Source organism: Dipteris shenzhenensis, chromosome 6, assembly GCF_047967505.1.
Source record: "Dipteris shenzhenensis isolate YYH24624 ecotype China chromosome 6, Dip_SZ_1.0, whole genome shotgun sequence".
Classification (NCBI taxonomy): Eukaryota; Viridiplantae; Streptophyta; class Polypodiopsida; order Gleicheniales; family Dipteridaceae; genus Dipteris; species Dipteris shenzhenensis.
In genome coordinates this window covers 51810788-51828024 of record NC_141601.1, presented here as the reverse complement: position 1 = coordinate 51828024, position 17237 = coordinate 51810788, and positions in this window count along the sequence as shown.

Here is a 17237-nt window from a genome sequence, read left to right as displayed (position 1 = left end):
AATGGCAGTGATGCGAATCTCATGCTGGAACCTACATAATCACACAGAGATCATCAAACTCACATGTGGATTGGAATTGGACACCACTCTCTTAGAATACCCCTCCTAGAATAGTAGGGTAAACATTTGTACAAGTGGAGAATGGCAGTGGTGCCAGTCTCTTATTAGGCCCTAGAAAATGGCATTGAGAAGCCTAAACTCACATGTGCATTCTTATTAGCATCAGTGCCCTTCTCTAGAAGGTCAGTGAGAAAACTCTCATGTGATAACCTTCACATAAGGAGAATGGTACTGGTGCCATTCTCTGATTCTATGCAATCCATGTGATAAATCAAACTTCTGCCATTCTCCTTAATATCATGAAGGATGGCACCAGTGGCATTATCCTCAAACTCTCACGGAGGATGGCACTTGTGCCATTCTGAACAAACTCACAATCCATGTGTTCAATGGCATTTGTGACACTCTTTTAACATCATATTATGTTGGAGAATGGCACGAATACCATTTTTTATTATAACCATCTTAACTTTGATATTGTGTATATTTTCTTACTATGTTGGTGTAGTTTTTCATAATGCATATATAAGTTGCTTCACCTTGGTTATTTTGTTAATAGAAGTTGCATTGTGGTTGTAATATTTCCTACTACACTTATGATTTTCTATTATACATTTCATTGTGTCCTTGGTTCTTTTGTTAACAGAACATTGCAAGAATGGCTAGCAAGGGAAAGAGAAAGGTTCGAGAGGTGTTAGTTTATGATGGAGTTAGTTCTAGAAGAGGATGGTTTTTGGATATATACAATAACAAACTCCAAAAACTCCATAAAGTGGATTGTTTTGTGAACATCCAAGGAACAACTTTTGAAGATGTTGGACAAGTTAAAGAGATGGAGGATACTGAGAAAGACAACGTTCCTTGTCTCAAAATTCATACATTGGGTGGCAATGTGTATCGATTGGATCCTGCTTGTTTTGATCATGCGAGGATGAATGCTACTGGGGAGGACACGATGATATCTAGGGGTTGGATTAATGAGCCAGAAAATAATACCAACCAACAGATATTAGAAATCTTTGATTTGGTAACAAAAGGGATAAAGCAAGATATAAAAAAGAGTAGAAAAGTTTCGAAAAGAACCAAGAAAAGTGATGTTGAGGGATCAAGCTCTCAAGTGTCTCAAAACACATTGAAAGAGAAGGCTAGAGAGACCGGTGAGGAGGAAACAACAGGTGAGAAGGAAATAAGGTCAGATGGAAAAACAAACATTGGGGATAAACTGGATGAAGAAGCTAAAGACAAAGAGACAACTTTAGGAGGAAAACAGGGAGGTACGAGAATAGTCACTAATGGAACTGGAAGTGGAGGTGATGCAACGGAGAGTGGTGAGACACATATAGCAGGACATGGTGAGAAATCATCTGAAGCAACTATCATCCTATATAAGAAAATCTAGCCAGATGTTGACTTTAAGGCACTACAAAAGAAATTGGAAAGGAAGGACACAAGTATGATAGGATTGATGGAGTACGTAGAGTACTTCATATTTGGTTTGAGTTTGAGGTGTTGATCCCAGTGATGAATTGCTTTAGAGCACCCAGCCAATATGTGTACAGGACATTGACCCTCAGCTATGTCAGTGACTTGGTCAAGAGTTTTGCAATGAATGCACGACCTCTTGCAACATGTGCATATCTTATGCCTTACCACACAGGCACAAATACTCCGATGTGCAAGGAAGAGATAAAGGTGGAAAAGTTAAAGGAGTATAATTATTGGATTCTCACAGGGGAGCATTCGATTTATGCTGCAAGGATGTTTGTAACTAAAGCACGTGGAGAAGCCTTCCATCAACGAAAAGGTTTCTATACATAGAGGAAGGCAAGAATTGTTGTCAATGCACCAGTTGAAGCAAGTTGTAAGATATCATCAATGGCCAACATGGAGGCAAAGACCGTTTTGAAAAATCAACCATATATCAATATCTTACAACACCTAAGGGCATAGTGGATTGCATTCGGATGACCAAAGAAGCCAGCCCAAGGCCTTGTCAAAGGGCATAAAGATCGACAAAGTTGGGATGTGGGTAATAAACTTTGTTTTGTATGCATTTTTTATTTCAAGAATGTTTATGGCTTTGTAAAAGAAATGATAGTAGTGTCAATTCCCTGATGTGAGAATGGCACTAGTGCCATTCTTCTAGTTACCAAGTCATGCTTTTGACATGGTAATGGGAGAATCACACTAGTGTCATTATTATCTCTATTACATGATTTGGATTAGAAGAATGTCTAAGATGATTTTGATTTTTTTTAATAGAATTTTGTAGGAGTTGCAAGCGTATCGATGGGTGCAAAATTTGCTACCAAGGACACACACATGGTCACATATGATGATGACATCTACGAACAATGGATTAGGATTTTGACATTGGTGAAGCAGGGTGATCTTGAGGGTCAAAATCCCACAATAACATATATGAGGTGTCTACTAGGATTGGAAGATGAAGATGTACGTGCACTTCAAGTAGAGATTGAGTCCAAAGAAATAGTCTTGGACAGGCAATGGAGATTAAGCATGATAGAGCCCTGAAAGAAGCGCTCATCAAGGAGTTCAACTCACGTCACCCTTTGCCCCAACATCAAACATGGGATGCCCTTGCAACTTACTTCAAAATTGATTCAATTGTTTATTAGAGCTTCAAGGGTTCATGTGAGTCATGGGTCAAAGAGAAGCTACAAGTTGGCAAGTCCACACCTGATTTCCCAAAAGCCGTGTCAATCTATGTTGATTGGGTGATTAGTTCAATAGAGGGTAACAAGTCTACATCATAGTCTTGTTTTCCTTGGACAATTATTCAAGTGAACATGGAGATGGAGGGGGAGAGATTTCTAACACGTCACTCCAAGGGACAACTTCCAATCAGCTTGTGTGTGCTTGACACCTCAGAGGGATCTGCTAAAGGCATGTGTTGGGATAAGGATGCCTTCAAGAAGTTGCTCTGTGGCTTGATGGAGACCGTTGCCACTCCATCATAGTATGTATTGCTATCATTTATGACAATGACAGAGATGGTAAATCTCAAGGAAGCAATGATAGAGGCTCGATTTTGGCATAGAAGGTTTGTGGGTGTTATCCATAAATCGGATAGTGCACAAAAGGGTTTGTCTGAAACCTTCTGTTTTTTGTCATTTGTAAGCTCACATGATGGGTTTAATGGATTTGAGCACATGTTAGAAAACACAAGGCCATACACAATAATTGAGGACAATATTCTTTATTTTGATGAGGACGATGAGTATGAAAAAGAGGCGGTTGTGAAGCATGGCATCATCAAGGAGTGCATCAGGTGCTATTATAGTAGGGAACATGAAGTTGTTGTTGATGTCTTTACTAATGGATGTGTGGCATTACAAGCATTGTCAAGCAAAAGAAAAGTGATCTCACTGGTGAAGACATCCCAACAGGCGATAGAGGTCGAGGCTAAGTGTGTGGCACATGCATCAAATAATCCCCATATTAAGATTTGGTCTAGCGTGAGAGGCCTCTTGAGACACATAGAGCTGATTCACCTATCGATGAAGGAATTAAAGAGGGTGAGCATCACATTGAAGACTTGCGACCTTTAACTGAAGCAGATCTTGAAGCTATCCCAAAGATTACATTGGAATATTTGGAGCAAGGTCTTTAGCTACTCATTTATGCCTTGTGTATTCAGTTTCAAAATAATATGACTTTTATGAATTTTCTCGATTGCACATACTCTCATTATATTGAAGAGATTAAACATTAGGTATGATAAAATTGTGTGACATAATGACATGGGGAATGGTACTAGTGTCATTCTCCCTATGTCGGGTTATACATAAGAGGTACTATTAACATTTTATGTGACCTCATATGGAGAATGGCACTAGTGCCATTCTCTCTTTGTGGTTATGTAGAAATGGTAATACTTCTATGTTCCTTTCTTGAATCTATGTTAGTTAAAAGCATTACAGAGATTAAAAATTGTATAGTATTAACTATGCTACCAAAGTTTGGATTTGGGTGCTTTCTACAAATCTATTGGACCAAAGTAATACAATATCTATGCTTTCAGATCATGCATTGTACATTTCTTTTGGGACATGGGGTGAGGCACTAGTAGCATTCTCTCCTCCCAATGAGGATATAGAGAAAGGCACTAGTGGCATTCTCCATAACCTTATATGTAAAATGGCACTAGCACCACCCCAAGAGAAGAATGGCATGCCATTCTCTCTATGAGTTCAGAGAGAAAGGTTGTACTATTTCATTCTCAATTGAGCTTTAGAGAGATTGGTACCAGTACCATTCCCCAAAAAGACAATGGAATCAGTGAACGGCGATGGATAATGTTCGTACTTTATTTTTATTTAATAGTTTCATATGCTTTTGTGCTTCGACATTGTTGAATACACTCTAAAGAATCAAAATATTTCTATATTCTTCAACTTTCACAGGGACTAATGATGCATGGAAGGATATGGAGACATCAAATGTAGAGGACAACATACCACCCAAAATGGGGACTATCAATTACGCGCTAGATAAAGGAGGTATAGAAGAAAACATAACCCCAAAAATGGAGAAAATTGCAAGGAATAGCATGAATCCTATACTTTTAGAAGAGAACATGGATGAACATACTGCCTCAACATTGGGAACGAGATTAGATAATCTTATTGTTGTTGCAAACATCTATGAAAACATAGCACTTGACAATTTGGATGAGTCAGAAGCCAGCAACTTCAAGGATAATTTGGATCTATATCCACATACAATTTCTTTGGATATGCCATGATTAACAATCATATTAGACTTGAATGGCCTATTATTAAGTCGCTGCCTATTCAAGTCTCCAATACATCCGTCTATTATGCATGGCAAAAATAGTTATATGGTTGTTCGTCTTGGGTGCATAGAATTTCTTAAAATCTTGCTACAAAGATTTAATGTAGGTATCTGGTCAACTGTGATGGAGTATAACATACTTGATATGGTAGGAAAGCTGCAAAATGATGCAAATGAGAGCCTCACTTTCTCTGTTATTTGGTCTCAGCAAGGATGCTACACTTACAGTAAGACAAGGATAAATAGGCCTGACAAGGTTGGTGATGAGGCAATGTTCAAACCCTTAGCAAAAATCTCAAAGGCATTTGGATGTGATGCTAGAAGGACAATCCTTGTTGATGACTCCCCATACAAGGCTTGCATTAGCCCTCCATCAAATTGCATATTTCCTTCAACGTTTGATGTACAAGACAAGGATGATAATATTCTGCTAAGAGAGTTGATGCCGTACTTACTACAACTCGATGAAACTAAAGATGTGTGCAGCATGATTGAGATAAATCGGTATGGACAATTACCTGTGATGGAGGGGCATAAGGATTTCAACCTTGTCTAGAAAGTAATTGATAAATGGAGGGAGGAAAATCATGCATGGCCAAGAATGGAATATAAAACAAGAAATCTTCCTCTTGTAGATCAACTAAGAGAGAGGGATATAGGTGGTAATATAGAACCGAAGGGTGTACACCCTAGGGCAACCCATGGTGGTGATGGCCAGGTGCCTAAACTCAATGCATCCCAAATAAGACTTTTAAGGAATGCTTCACAGCTCTCTAGCATGAATGCTATGCAAGTTTCTCAATTGGCTATAGACCTAGGGTACAAAGGTCGCTATATCAAGAAATACATTGCTAAGGGCTACATAAACCGACTACAGAATGCGTATTTTTCATGAAGGTACATATGTCAAAGTGTTTTTTGATTTTATCTCAAGTCTATATAATTGTTGTTGCAACTAATTGAATTTTTCTTTTGTGATGTACATAGATATACATTCAAATCAAGCTTGAGTAGGTACATACCAGAACGAGATCCATTTGGACCACCAAAGTTACCTGTCCCTATCAACGAAGTGTTCTGGATAAAAAATGTGGCTTTCGAGGTGCATGAGTCAACCATTACAGGTGGTGGCTTGGGCTTGTTTGTGCATGACTCCATCAAAAGAGGGACTACTATTCTCCATTATGGAGGTGACAAGTACTCCTACAGAGACTGGAAGGAATTATGTAGAGTTCATCCAAGGCTAAAGAAGTACTCCATCCAAGAGGACCCTACTGTCCCTATGAAGGATATGGTGCATATTGTTGGTGATGTTCAATATGGCAATGTGGCAGGATTTATTAGCAGCAATTGAAATACCAATGTAAAGCCAAATGTTTGTTATGTATTTTCCCCTGATGTTCCACCTTGGTATGACCCCATGATGAACATAGATATTGCAGAATATGGTCACATTTGTATTGAATCCCTAGATGATATACATGCAGGAGAGGAGCTATTTGCAGACTATGAGTTTTGAATAACAACATTGTATTTCTTTATACAATCATTACTTATGGGAATTACTACTTTCTTGCTAGCTATGTAAATTGGTGCGTAATTGTTGTGTGTGATTAATATGCAAACATGTTCATAACTACATTCATAATGTATTTTGAAGGAGTTTCTCTCGTGCCATTCTTTCCGGTGCCATTCTCTTTGGGGCTAGAAATTGAGAGTTTCTTTGGAATCATGATTTATTTCAGGGATTTCAATGTTGCATCAACAAGTTGTTATGTTTTCATCCTAAAGTGTACTTTTTTACTTTGCAATGAGTAATCAACATGACATGTAAAGTTATCCTTTTACAATAATGTTAGTTAATCTAAACATTGAAAGTGCGCAATAAATGATTGTCATTGCGACTTAAATTACATCAAATGCTTGTCATTGCCCATTGATTTTCCATCAACTACATATCTTGCATTCATTCTCCTCAACTATATATCTTGATTGTCCATCAACTACATATCTTACTAAGTTAAAGAGCCTGTGTGTTTTCATTGCAATACTCATGGTTATTAATTACACTCTACATTTTTTAAATAGTGTTTTGGAGATTTTCAAATGAGAATGCTCACAACAAAAGCGAGTCTCAATATCAATGGAAATTCCAGAGACTCGCTATTATGAAGGTGTTTTTGAACATCACTATGGCTCACGAGATGAATCTAACTCAAATGAGTTTCAAAGTTTACTATTTTGTTGATGATAACGTAGTTTAGACACTGATATTCTATTTATTATTTGAGAATGTAGTTGATATTTCACACTTCATGAATGGCTATCTAGTCTATTTTCACAAATTTCTCCTGTTTTTTCATTGAGGGGAGCTACAATTTCTTCCAAAACTGCCATTCTGGGAATTGTGTTTTTCCCGAATTATCTAATATGGTCTTCAAACCACAAATTGTAAGGTGCAAAAGCATTACAATAGGAGTGATTGGCATGCCACAAACTACTAGGTTACGCACATGGCATTCCAACTCCAAAATCAAAATAAGCCATAACCCAAGGACGGGTAATAAAATGGATCTGGAAGTATGTTGTCTCTATGCCAACATGGACTTAGGTAGCGCAGAATGTGTGTGTAGAGTAGCGGCAAAGGTCCAGTTGTACTTGCATAAGGCTAGGAATAAATCCCTCTTAGGAATCCAACTTGCATGTTCTACATGCAAGTTCCACATGCAACTCCTACACGCATGTTCTACATAAGTTCTACATGCAACTCCTACATGCAACATGCAACATGCAAGTTTTACATGCAAATCCTAAATGCAACATGCAACTTGCAACTCCTACATGCAACTTCTATATGCAAGTTCTAAATATAGAGAGAGAATGTCTTACAATTCCTACATGCAGAGAGAGATGCTCTCCAACTTGTATAAATACCCCGTAATGGGATGAAGCCCACACTCTTTGGTGTGAAGATAGTGGGAGAGAGGGAAGGAGTCTCACTTGAGGCTTTCTCACAATCACAATGGGGGAATACACACAAAGGTGGAGGCTGAAAACAGTTTTTCCTCTTCTTAGTTGTGAAAGCCAAAAGAACTCTAGTACAAAGAAATGGAAGAACCCTATATGTGGGTCTCAAACCAAACTCAACTAACTAAGGTGGCATACTAACTGAGCCACAAACTAGAGCATGGATGATTTTTTGAAGTTAGTTTCGTTAAGAAGCTAAACTTTTATATTGGCATCGAAAGTTTATATGCCCTAAAAGAAATAAATGTTTAAAACATTCGCCAGGATTTGAAACTTTTATGCAAGAAAATTTAAAGTTTCGCCAAGATTTACATTTTTTCCTTCAAAATTTAAAAGAAAATATATAAAAGTAGTACATTCTACCAATATTGTGAAACTTAAAAAATGAGCTTGAAAACTTTCGCCAAGATTTTATATTAATATTTAAGCATAGCTTCGATAAAAACATCCCTGAACTAGAGTAGATAAGGATAGCTGTCATCCAGCTATTATTCGTGGGCGGTGTACCAACCGCATCTCTAGCTAACAAGTCGCTGACATAAATGCACAACAGTCACCCTGGCATATCGCGAGTGGAGCTCGATATCTCAACACTCCCCCTCGAGCTCAATCCCAATTCCTGCACACCAAGCAGGTCTCTGAACTTGCGCAGCTTCTCTGCGCCCAATGCTTTCATGAATATGTCAGCAACCTGATCCTCTGTGCTGACATAAACTAGATCAATAAGACCTAGTAAAACCTTCTCCCGCACATAGTGATAATGCACCTCGATGTGCTTTGTTCTAGCATGGAAGACTGGGTTCTTTGCCAAGTGTATGCTGCTCATGTTGTCACAATAAATGACAACTGGCCCATCTGTAGACTGATGCATATCATAGAGTAGCTTATGCAACCAAGCTACCTCACATGCAGCCATTGCTGCACCCATGTACTCAGCCTCTGTGCTCGACAAGGCAACTGTAGGCTGTTTCTTGCTGCTCCAAGTGACTGCAGCACTCCCAAAAGAGAACACATACCCACTGGTAGATCGTCTATCAGAAATGCTACCAGCCCAATCAGCATCAGTGTATCCATGCAACTGTATCTGAACCCCAGCCTCATAAAATAGTCCATACTGCAATGTGGACTTCACATACCTGAGTATGCGTCTAGCCGCATCCAAATGCGGTTTCCTTGGAGCTTGCATAAACTGACTTACCAACCCAACAGCATAGCTCAAATGTGGCCTGGTAATAGTCATGTAAATCAAACTTCCTACTATGCGTCTGTACATAGTAGGGTCTTCCAGAAGCTCACCTGCATCTGTGCTCAGCTTCACATTCTGCTCCAAAGGAACTGAAATAGGCTTACAGCCTGTCATCCCATATTTGGACAGCATGTCCAATCCATACTGCCTCTGCAAGAGCTGTATCCCACTTGGTGATCTAATCACCTCAATGCCCAAGAAATAACGCAGCTCTCCCAAATCCTTCATCTCAAACTTCTGCCTCAATAGCATTTTCACATGAAGGATATCTTCATCACTATCACCTGTGATGATCAAATCATCAACATAAATGACCAGCAGCATAATCCCTTTCTCTGTTTTTCTCACATAGAGTGAGAAATCTGCCTTGGAAATCTGAAAGCCAATCGTGACAAGATACTGTCCTATCTTGTCAGACCATGCTCTAGGTGCTTGCTTCAAGCCACACAAGGCTTTCTTCAACCTGCAAACAAACTCGGGATGAATAGCATGAACATAACCTACTGGCTGCTCCATAAAGACCTCTTCTTGCAAATCACCATGCAAGAAGGCATTCTTTACATCCATCTGATGTAAAGACCATCCCTTTGATGCAGCCATAGCAATGGCTGCTCTTACGGTTGCCATCCTTGCAACCGGGCTGAAAGTTTCTTCATAATCAATGCCATATGTCTGTGCATACCCCTTGACAACTAATCTTGCCTTGTATCTATTCACAGAACCATCTGCATTGTGCTTGATCTTATAAACCCACTTACAACCAATTGCATTCTTGCCTTTAGGTAAAGGCACCAATTCCCATGTAGCATTAGCATCCAAGGCATCCATTTCTTCATCCATGGCTTTCTCCCATTTTTCATTTCCCATGGCTTGCTCAAAAGAAGTGGGTTCTGGTTCCTGTATCACTTTGACCATATAGGCATAGTAAATGGCTGTAAATCCATCATATTTCAGCCTATCCACAGGATACCTAACCTGACAAAATATGAAGAGGGGAGAGGAGAAGAGTGGAGATGAGGAGAGAGGGCACAGCTAGAGAGCACACCACAAATGACTAACTGTACACTAGAATTAGTTGAAAAAATAGAATATATACAAACCCTTTTAGGGTTAGGGTTAGGGGATCTAACCCTTTCCTTTATAGCACTCTATAAGGTTAGTGCTATGCACATATGATCACGTGATGGTGCTATGCACACATGATCACATGATGTTGAGCGTGAACTCTCAACACCTTCCCTCAAGATCAACATCATGAAGTAGGCCTTCCCTCAAGATGATGATTCTGGGGAATCGAAGAAGGACTGAGCATTACATTCCATCACACCCCTTTAATGGGAATGTCCTTCCTCTGCATCAAACCAAGAGCTAGTCGGTGTTTTTCGAATAGCTCTTTACCGAGTGGTTTGGTAAAGATATCTGCAACATTTTCTTTGCTATCACAATGCTGCAGTGTGATGTCACCAAGTAACACTCTTTCTCTGATGAAGTGCTCTCTGACATCAATGTGCTTTGTTCTGGAGTGATATACTGGATTTTTGGCCAATGCTTGAGCCGATTGATTATCACAGTATATTGTCATTGGCTTTGACTCATCAAAGTAATCTGTTTCTAACAATAGTCTTCTGAGCCATATAGCCTCACATGCACCTGTAGTGAGTGCTCTATATTCTGCTTCAGTCGAAGACAAAGAAACAGTTGGCTGTTTGTTTGACAACCATGATATAGCACCTTGACCAAGGAAAAATGCATATCCCTATGTCGATCTCCTGGTCTCATGATCTCCAGCATAGTCACTATCACAGTATCCATGCAACCGTGGATGACTTCCTCTGTATTCTATCCCAAACTATCTTGTACCTCTGATGTATCTCAAGACTCTTTTGGCTGCATTCCTATGAGACTGTTTTGGATTTGCCATAAACTGTGCTAGTGAGCTTACTGCATAACAAATATCTGGCCGTGCGATTGTCAGATATATAAGAGATCCAATGAGTTGCCTGTAGTATCTGTCATTGACTGTAGGCTTTTCTGAATCTTTAGTAAGTTTCAAACTCTGTTCCATGGGAGTGGCTGCAATCTTGCAATCTGCCATATGAAACTTCTTCAGGAGACTGTCAACATATTTGAGCTGACTCATGAATGTACTATCTGAATCTCTCCAGAACTCAATTCCAAGACAATAGTGCATAAGTCCAAGATCTTTCATGTCGAACTCTGCAGATAAGTCTTGTTTTAGTTTTCTGATGAAGCTATCCTTGCTTCCTGTCACAATCAGATCATCTACGTACAAAAGTGCAATAGTAATATCTTCCCCTTGAACTTTGTAGTAGAGAGTATGATCTGCATTGGACTTCATGTATTTCAGATCAGCAAAATACTTGTCAATTCTGCTGTACCAACTTTTGGGTGCTTGCTTTAAGCCATAGAGACTTTTCTTGAGATGGCAAACCTTGTTCTCTTGTCCTAGTTCAACATAACCGGCTGGTTGTTGCATGTAGACATCCTCGTCTAGATAACCATTGAGAAATGCATTCTTGACATCGAGCTGATACACATTCCATTTACTGAGTGTCGCTAGTGATATCAAGAACTGTATGGAATCCATCTTTGCTACTGGAGCATAAGTCTCATCATAATCTTGGCCATATTGTTGTGCAAATCCTTTTGCAACTAATCTGGCTTTGTATCTTTGAATACTGCCATCTGGATTGTACTTCACTTTGTATACCCATTTGTTGGCTATGGCCTTCTTTCCTGGTAGAAGGTCGCATAATTCCCAAGTGTTATTTTTATACAAAGCATCCATTTCTTCATTCATAGCAGTTTGCCATTCTGGCTTATCTACTGCGTCTTCGAAGTACACTGGCTCTTCTATAGCCATGATGGTAGTCATAAGAGCATAGTTGGTGGTTTCCACCTGAATTGCTTTGCCTTTCTGAGCATATGTCAATCTGGCTGGTGGTCTGCTTTCCCTAGTAGACCGTCTGAGCTGCTGTGGCACTGATTGGGGTGTTGCTGGCAATTCTTGCTCTTCTTCATCAACCTGTTCTGTAGATGACTGTGAAGTTGATGCTTCTATCTCCTGTGTAGGTGAGGTTTTCCATTCTGATTCCTCATCGAAGATTACATCTCTGGAGATAATGACTTTGCGTTTGATGGGATCATACAATTTGTAGGCTTTACTTTCTTCACTATAGCCAACCATGATGCATTTGCGTGACTTCGCATCCAATTTCCTGCGATGATCATCATGTATGTGGGCATATGCTATGCAACCAAATATGCGGAGATGCCCAATGCGTGGCTTGTGTCCAGTGAATGCTTCATAAGGAGTCATACCTTGTATCGGTTCGGTAGGAAGCCGATTAAGCAAGTAGTTAGTAGTAGCTATTGCTTCTGCCCAATACTGATTCGAAAGATGCTTTTCACTACGCATTGCTCTAGCACTGTCTGCTAAAGTCCCATTCTTCCTTTCAGCTATTGCATTTTGCTGAGGAGTATCTGCACATGTGAATTGTCTTCGAATGCCGTGAGTTTTGCAAAAGTTCATGAAGGCTGAAGACATGTATTCACCTCCTCTGTCTGATCTCATGACCTTGATCTTTCTGCCTGTCTGGTTTTCTACCATGGCTTTGAATTCTTGAAATCTGGTAAACACTTCAGATTTCTCTTTCAGAAAGTAGACCCAACAATATCTGCTGTAGTCGTCGATGAAGGTCAAGTAATAAAGTGAACCATTGATGCTGCGGGTCTGGGCATAACCCCATACATCTGTATGAATTAAATCAAGAATACCTCGTGCACGAGAGGTACTTCTGACAAAGTTGGTTCGCTTTTGTTTGCCGAAGTAGCATGCTTCACAAACCTTTCCAAGAAACTGTAGCTTTGGAATCCCAATTGCCATATTTTGATTCCTGAGATCTAACAAGTACTTGAAGTTGACATGACCATATCTCTTGTGCCATTTTGCAGATAGTGGCATCTGTTGCATTTGAGCTGACATGGCATGCTTATCTGGTACTGTAGCTAGCATCCTGTATAAGCGTCCTTCCTTGACACCTTTTGCTACTAGCTGACCTCTTTTGGATTTGTCTCTGATAGTGCATTCATCACCGTCGAAGATGACTTTGTAGTCGTGTTCCGTCATTTGACCTACTGACAAAAGGTTCTTGCTGAGCTTCGGAACATAGAGCACATCTTTGACTTATCCTTTTGTACCAGTGAAATTGTTCATAGGGATAACACCTGTCCCTTGAACCGGATTCGGTGTATTGTCTGCTGTGTAGATGACATTCTTTTGACCTTCTAATGGCTTCATTTCTGTGAACCATTCCTGATGATTTGTCATATGAGATGATGCACCGCTGTCGATGTACCAAGGATCCTGTTCCACTTGGTCGACTTGATAGCTGAAATCCTCTTTGGGATTGAAATCAGTGTCTGGGTGCATGTCTGGGTGCATTGTATCAGTCTGATGCAATTCCTCACTTGCAAGAAACATATTTCCATGTTCATTTGCAAAATGACTGTGACTAGAATGTCCACCACGATGATTTCCTCTTCCTCGGGAATTCCCTCGATTACTGCTGGATTGACCGCCTTGGTCATACTGCTTCTTGCGGCAATCTCTTTCATAGTGTCCAAACTTGTGACAATAGTTGCATTGAATGTTTGACACATTGGTGGATGCATTCCCTCGTCCTTGGAATCTTCCTCGGTTGGAATGATTTCCTCTTTGCTGATTTTGATGTTGATGAGGATGTTGCTGATGCTGATGCTGATTCTGACTTTGATTTTGTTGATGATGATGACCACTTTTCTGATATGATCTACCTCTGTTTTTGCCTTTGCCTCTGCTTTTGTCTGAAGCGGTGAATGCCTGATCATTAGAATGACCTTTACGTGCTTGAATGGCCTGAGTCCTGAGTTTTTCACCAAGTAGAACTGACTGAAGTTCTTCAAGTGTTGGAATTTGCCGTTGGATGGCAATACTCTGGACCAGATTCTCATATCCTTCTCCTAGTCCATTCAGGATTACTTGAACCATTTCTGCGGGATTCATAGTCTCTCCTGCTGCTGCAAGTTGATTGTTGTAGTCTTTGATGCGGAGTACATAAGCATGACCGGTTTCACTGCTGTTGCGGAAACTCTGGTTGATCTGGTTTCTCAGGGTGAGAATCCTGGATGTGTTCTTCGACTCATAGAGAGCTGCGAACATATCCCATGCTTCTTTTGATGTCTTGACTGTGTTGAGCTGTCCTAGCATGACATCTTGCACATTCTGCTTGATCAGGTGATAGGCATACTTGTCTTTCTTATCCCATTCTGCTTGAGCTCGGGCAATGGCAGAATCTACTACTGGTGCGGAAACTGTTTGTGTAGATGTAGATCCCGATGTAGATCCCGTTGCTGGTGCTGTGACAACAGATGGAGTAGAGCTACTGGTGGCTGGATCGGCCAATGGTCTAGGTATGGATCCATCGACATACTCCCATTTGTCCTGAAGCACAAGAATGGTCTCCATTTGGTATTTCCATGTACCGTAATTGGAGTTGTCTAACTTAGCAGATGCCTCCAGATTGAGGTTGCTAGTCGACATGGTGCAAACAATGTACTCAAAAAGTGTCCTGGAAAACTCTGTATGAATCAACTGCAAATACACTGAAGATGCCAAGTGAAATCTCTGTACCGTCGGTGAAGATAGAACTGCAGTAAATAAGATCTGACCTGTGTTACAAGGCTTGTGGCAATGATGCCGGGAATAGCCACGAGGCTTTACAAGGCTGAAAAATGATGTGCACGATGCCGTGAGATAGCCAAATAGGCTTTACAATGGTGGCATGTGTGTGTGAAATCAAGTGTTATCTGCCCACTGAGTCAATCTGCAATGCCTCTGAACTCTGAAGTCTGCTCACTGAACTGATGAACGTAAGGTTTCCGGTAATGTAATGATGTGAAATCGGATGTGAGCGTATGGACTGACTCCGAGTAGGTACTAGTCGGGAATTTCGGGCATGGCTTAGATTGGCAACTTGGGGAATTCAAAGCGTCCCCTCTATGGCGATCTAGTCTACTCTGATCTAGATCTAAACCAACCGTCGATCGATGAAAGAGCAGCAAATAATTCCTTTTCTTTTGTTCTTTTTAAGTGCTGGGTCAGATGCGTCGATGTAGAGGCAAATGTGCGTGAAGGAAGTGGTTTTGTCGGCGAGGCTCAAATGTGAGTGTAACTTGCACCGAAATGTGCGCGTGATGTAACGAGCGCGTAGAGCACAAAAAATCGAGCGACTTTCCTTTTTGGAGCACCCTCAAATTCTTCCTAGATCAAGAGATATGACTTGATCTAGGTGGAGGGGCAAAAGGAGTGCAAATGGTGCTCAATGATGATGTGTCACTGTGAGTCACATGCAGTGATGATGTGGCACTGTGCTTAGCAAGAGGTGTTCCAGTGAAGCTCTGTGCTGAGGTGGCAGGAGTGTGCACATGCAGTGTGTGCACAGTGTGCCTGGCAAGGGACCGTGCCTGCAGGGGTCAGTGCTGACTGGACTGTTGAGGTGGCAGTGCTGAGGTGGCACTGATGATGTCAGCAGGGTGATGTGGCAATGATGACGTGGCACTGATGATGTGGCATAGATGATGTGGCAGCTGACGTGGCAGTGATGACGTGGCAGCTGATGTGGCAGTGATGACATGGTAGTGATGATGTGGCAGTGATGATGTGGCAGTTGATGTGGTAGTGATGACATGGCAGCTGACGTGGTAGTGATGATGTGGTAGCTGATGTGGCAGTGATGACGTGGCAGTTGATGTGGCAGTGATGACGTGGCAGTAGGTGAGACAACCTTATCGTGGTTAACTAGATGGTTAACTAGACTCTGGTTAATGTAACCAACCCTATCCACTTTTAACCAGAGTAACGCTACCCAGATTACCTTGACCCAAGGTGGGTGTGGTTTGAAGAGTGCCACGTGGCAGGTTCTCTCTCAGAGGAGAAGACTCTGGAGGTCGGTGGTCGACGACGGTGATGACGGGATCGATGGAGATGGCGCCTTGCGATGAGGTTCGTTGCGGCGTTGAAGCTCAGGCTCTCGAAGGAGCAGTCCAAATCTCCAAGGAGGAAACTCGATACCCACCTGGCCTTGAGATCCGAATTTTTTGCAGTATTTGATGTGCTTTCCGGAAGTATTCACAACTGTTGGAGTAGATACGGAGCATCAGTAAATGGACGAAGGAGAGGCAGCCGTTGCACTGGAGAGCCCTTCACAGTCATTTTGTCTTGGGCAAGGGCAAGCTCCAGCTTCGCCATTGCTTGCGCCGCCATGGTGCAGCGCCTCACCTATCGTCGCTTGCAGCCAGAGGCCGTTGAAGATGCGAAGGAGCTTTCAAGAGCCTGCCGATCGTCCGCGTCAATGGAAGCTCAGGTCTTCGCAGAAGGTCTTCGCTGCTTGAAGCCTCAGGTCGTTGGTGGCGGTTAGGAGCTCACGAGAGCTTGCATGCATTGTTCGGGCTGCTGCTGGCCAGTCGTTAGCTCTTGGAGCGAAGATGGCCGTTGTAGGCTTAGAGGCTGCTGTGTCGGCTTTCATGTGCGCCTCGCTTGGAATGGCTTTGGCAATATCTGCATGTGGAGGGGCTTGATGAAGGAGGAAGCCTCACCTGTAGCTCATCCACTCCCTCCTTTCCCATCAGACGTCGTGGCTGGCAAAGAGTTGCTTGCCATCAGCGAAACCAGCTTCCATCGGTGTTGAAGTGGGCCTTGCTATAGATCTACTTCTCTGTAGATTCAGGTTGCGCAACTTTTATATGTGCCGCGTTCGTAGGGCTTTCGCTTGGATAGACCTTTGGCACAGAAGGGTATGTTGGAGCCTTTGAACTCTCTCCCTCTCACTCTCGGAATGCAATAAATCCAAAGTCTCTCTCTCTCACGAGAAGAATGAACGGAAGGAGGATTAACAAAAATCTCTCTCACAGAACTAGTTCTCTCACAATCTCAATGCTCACTCTTTCTCACAAACACTCAAGAGAAGGAACTAAAATCTCTCAAGAATGAACGGAATTCCCTTAAGGAATGACAGAAATTCTCTCA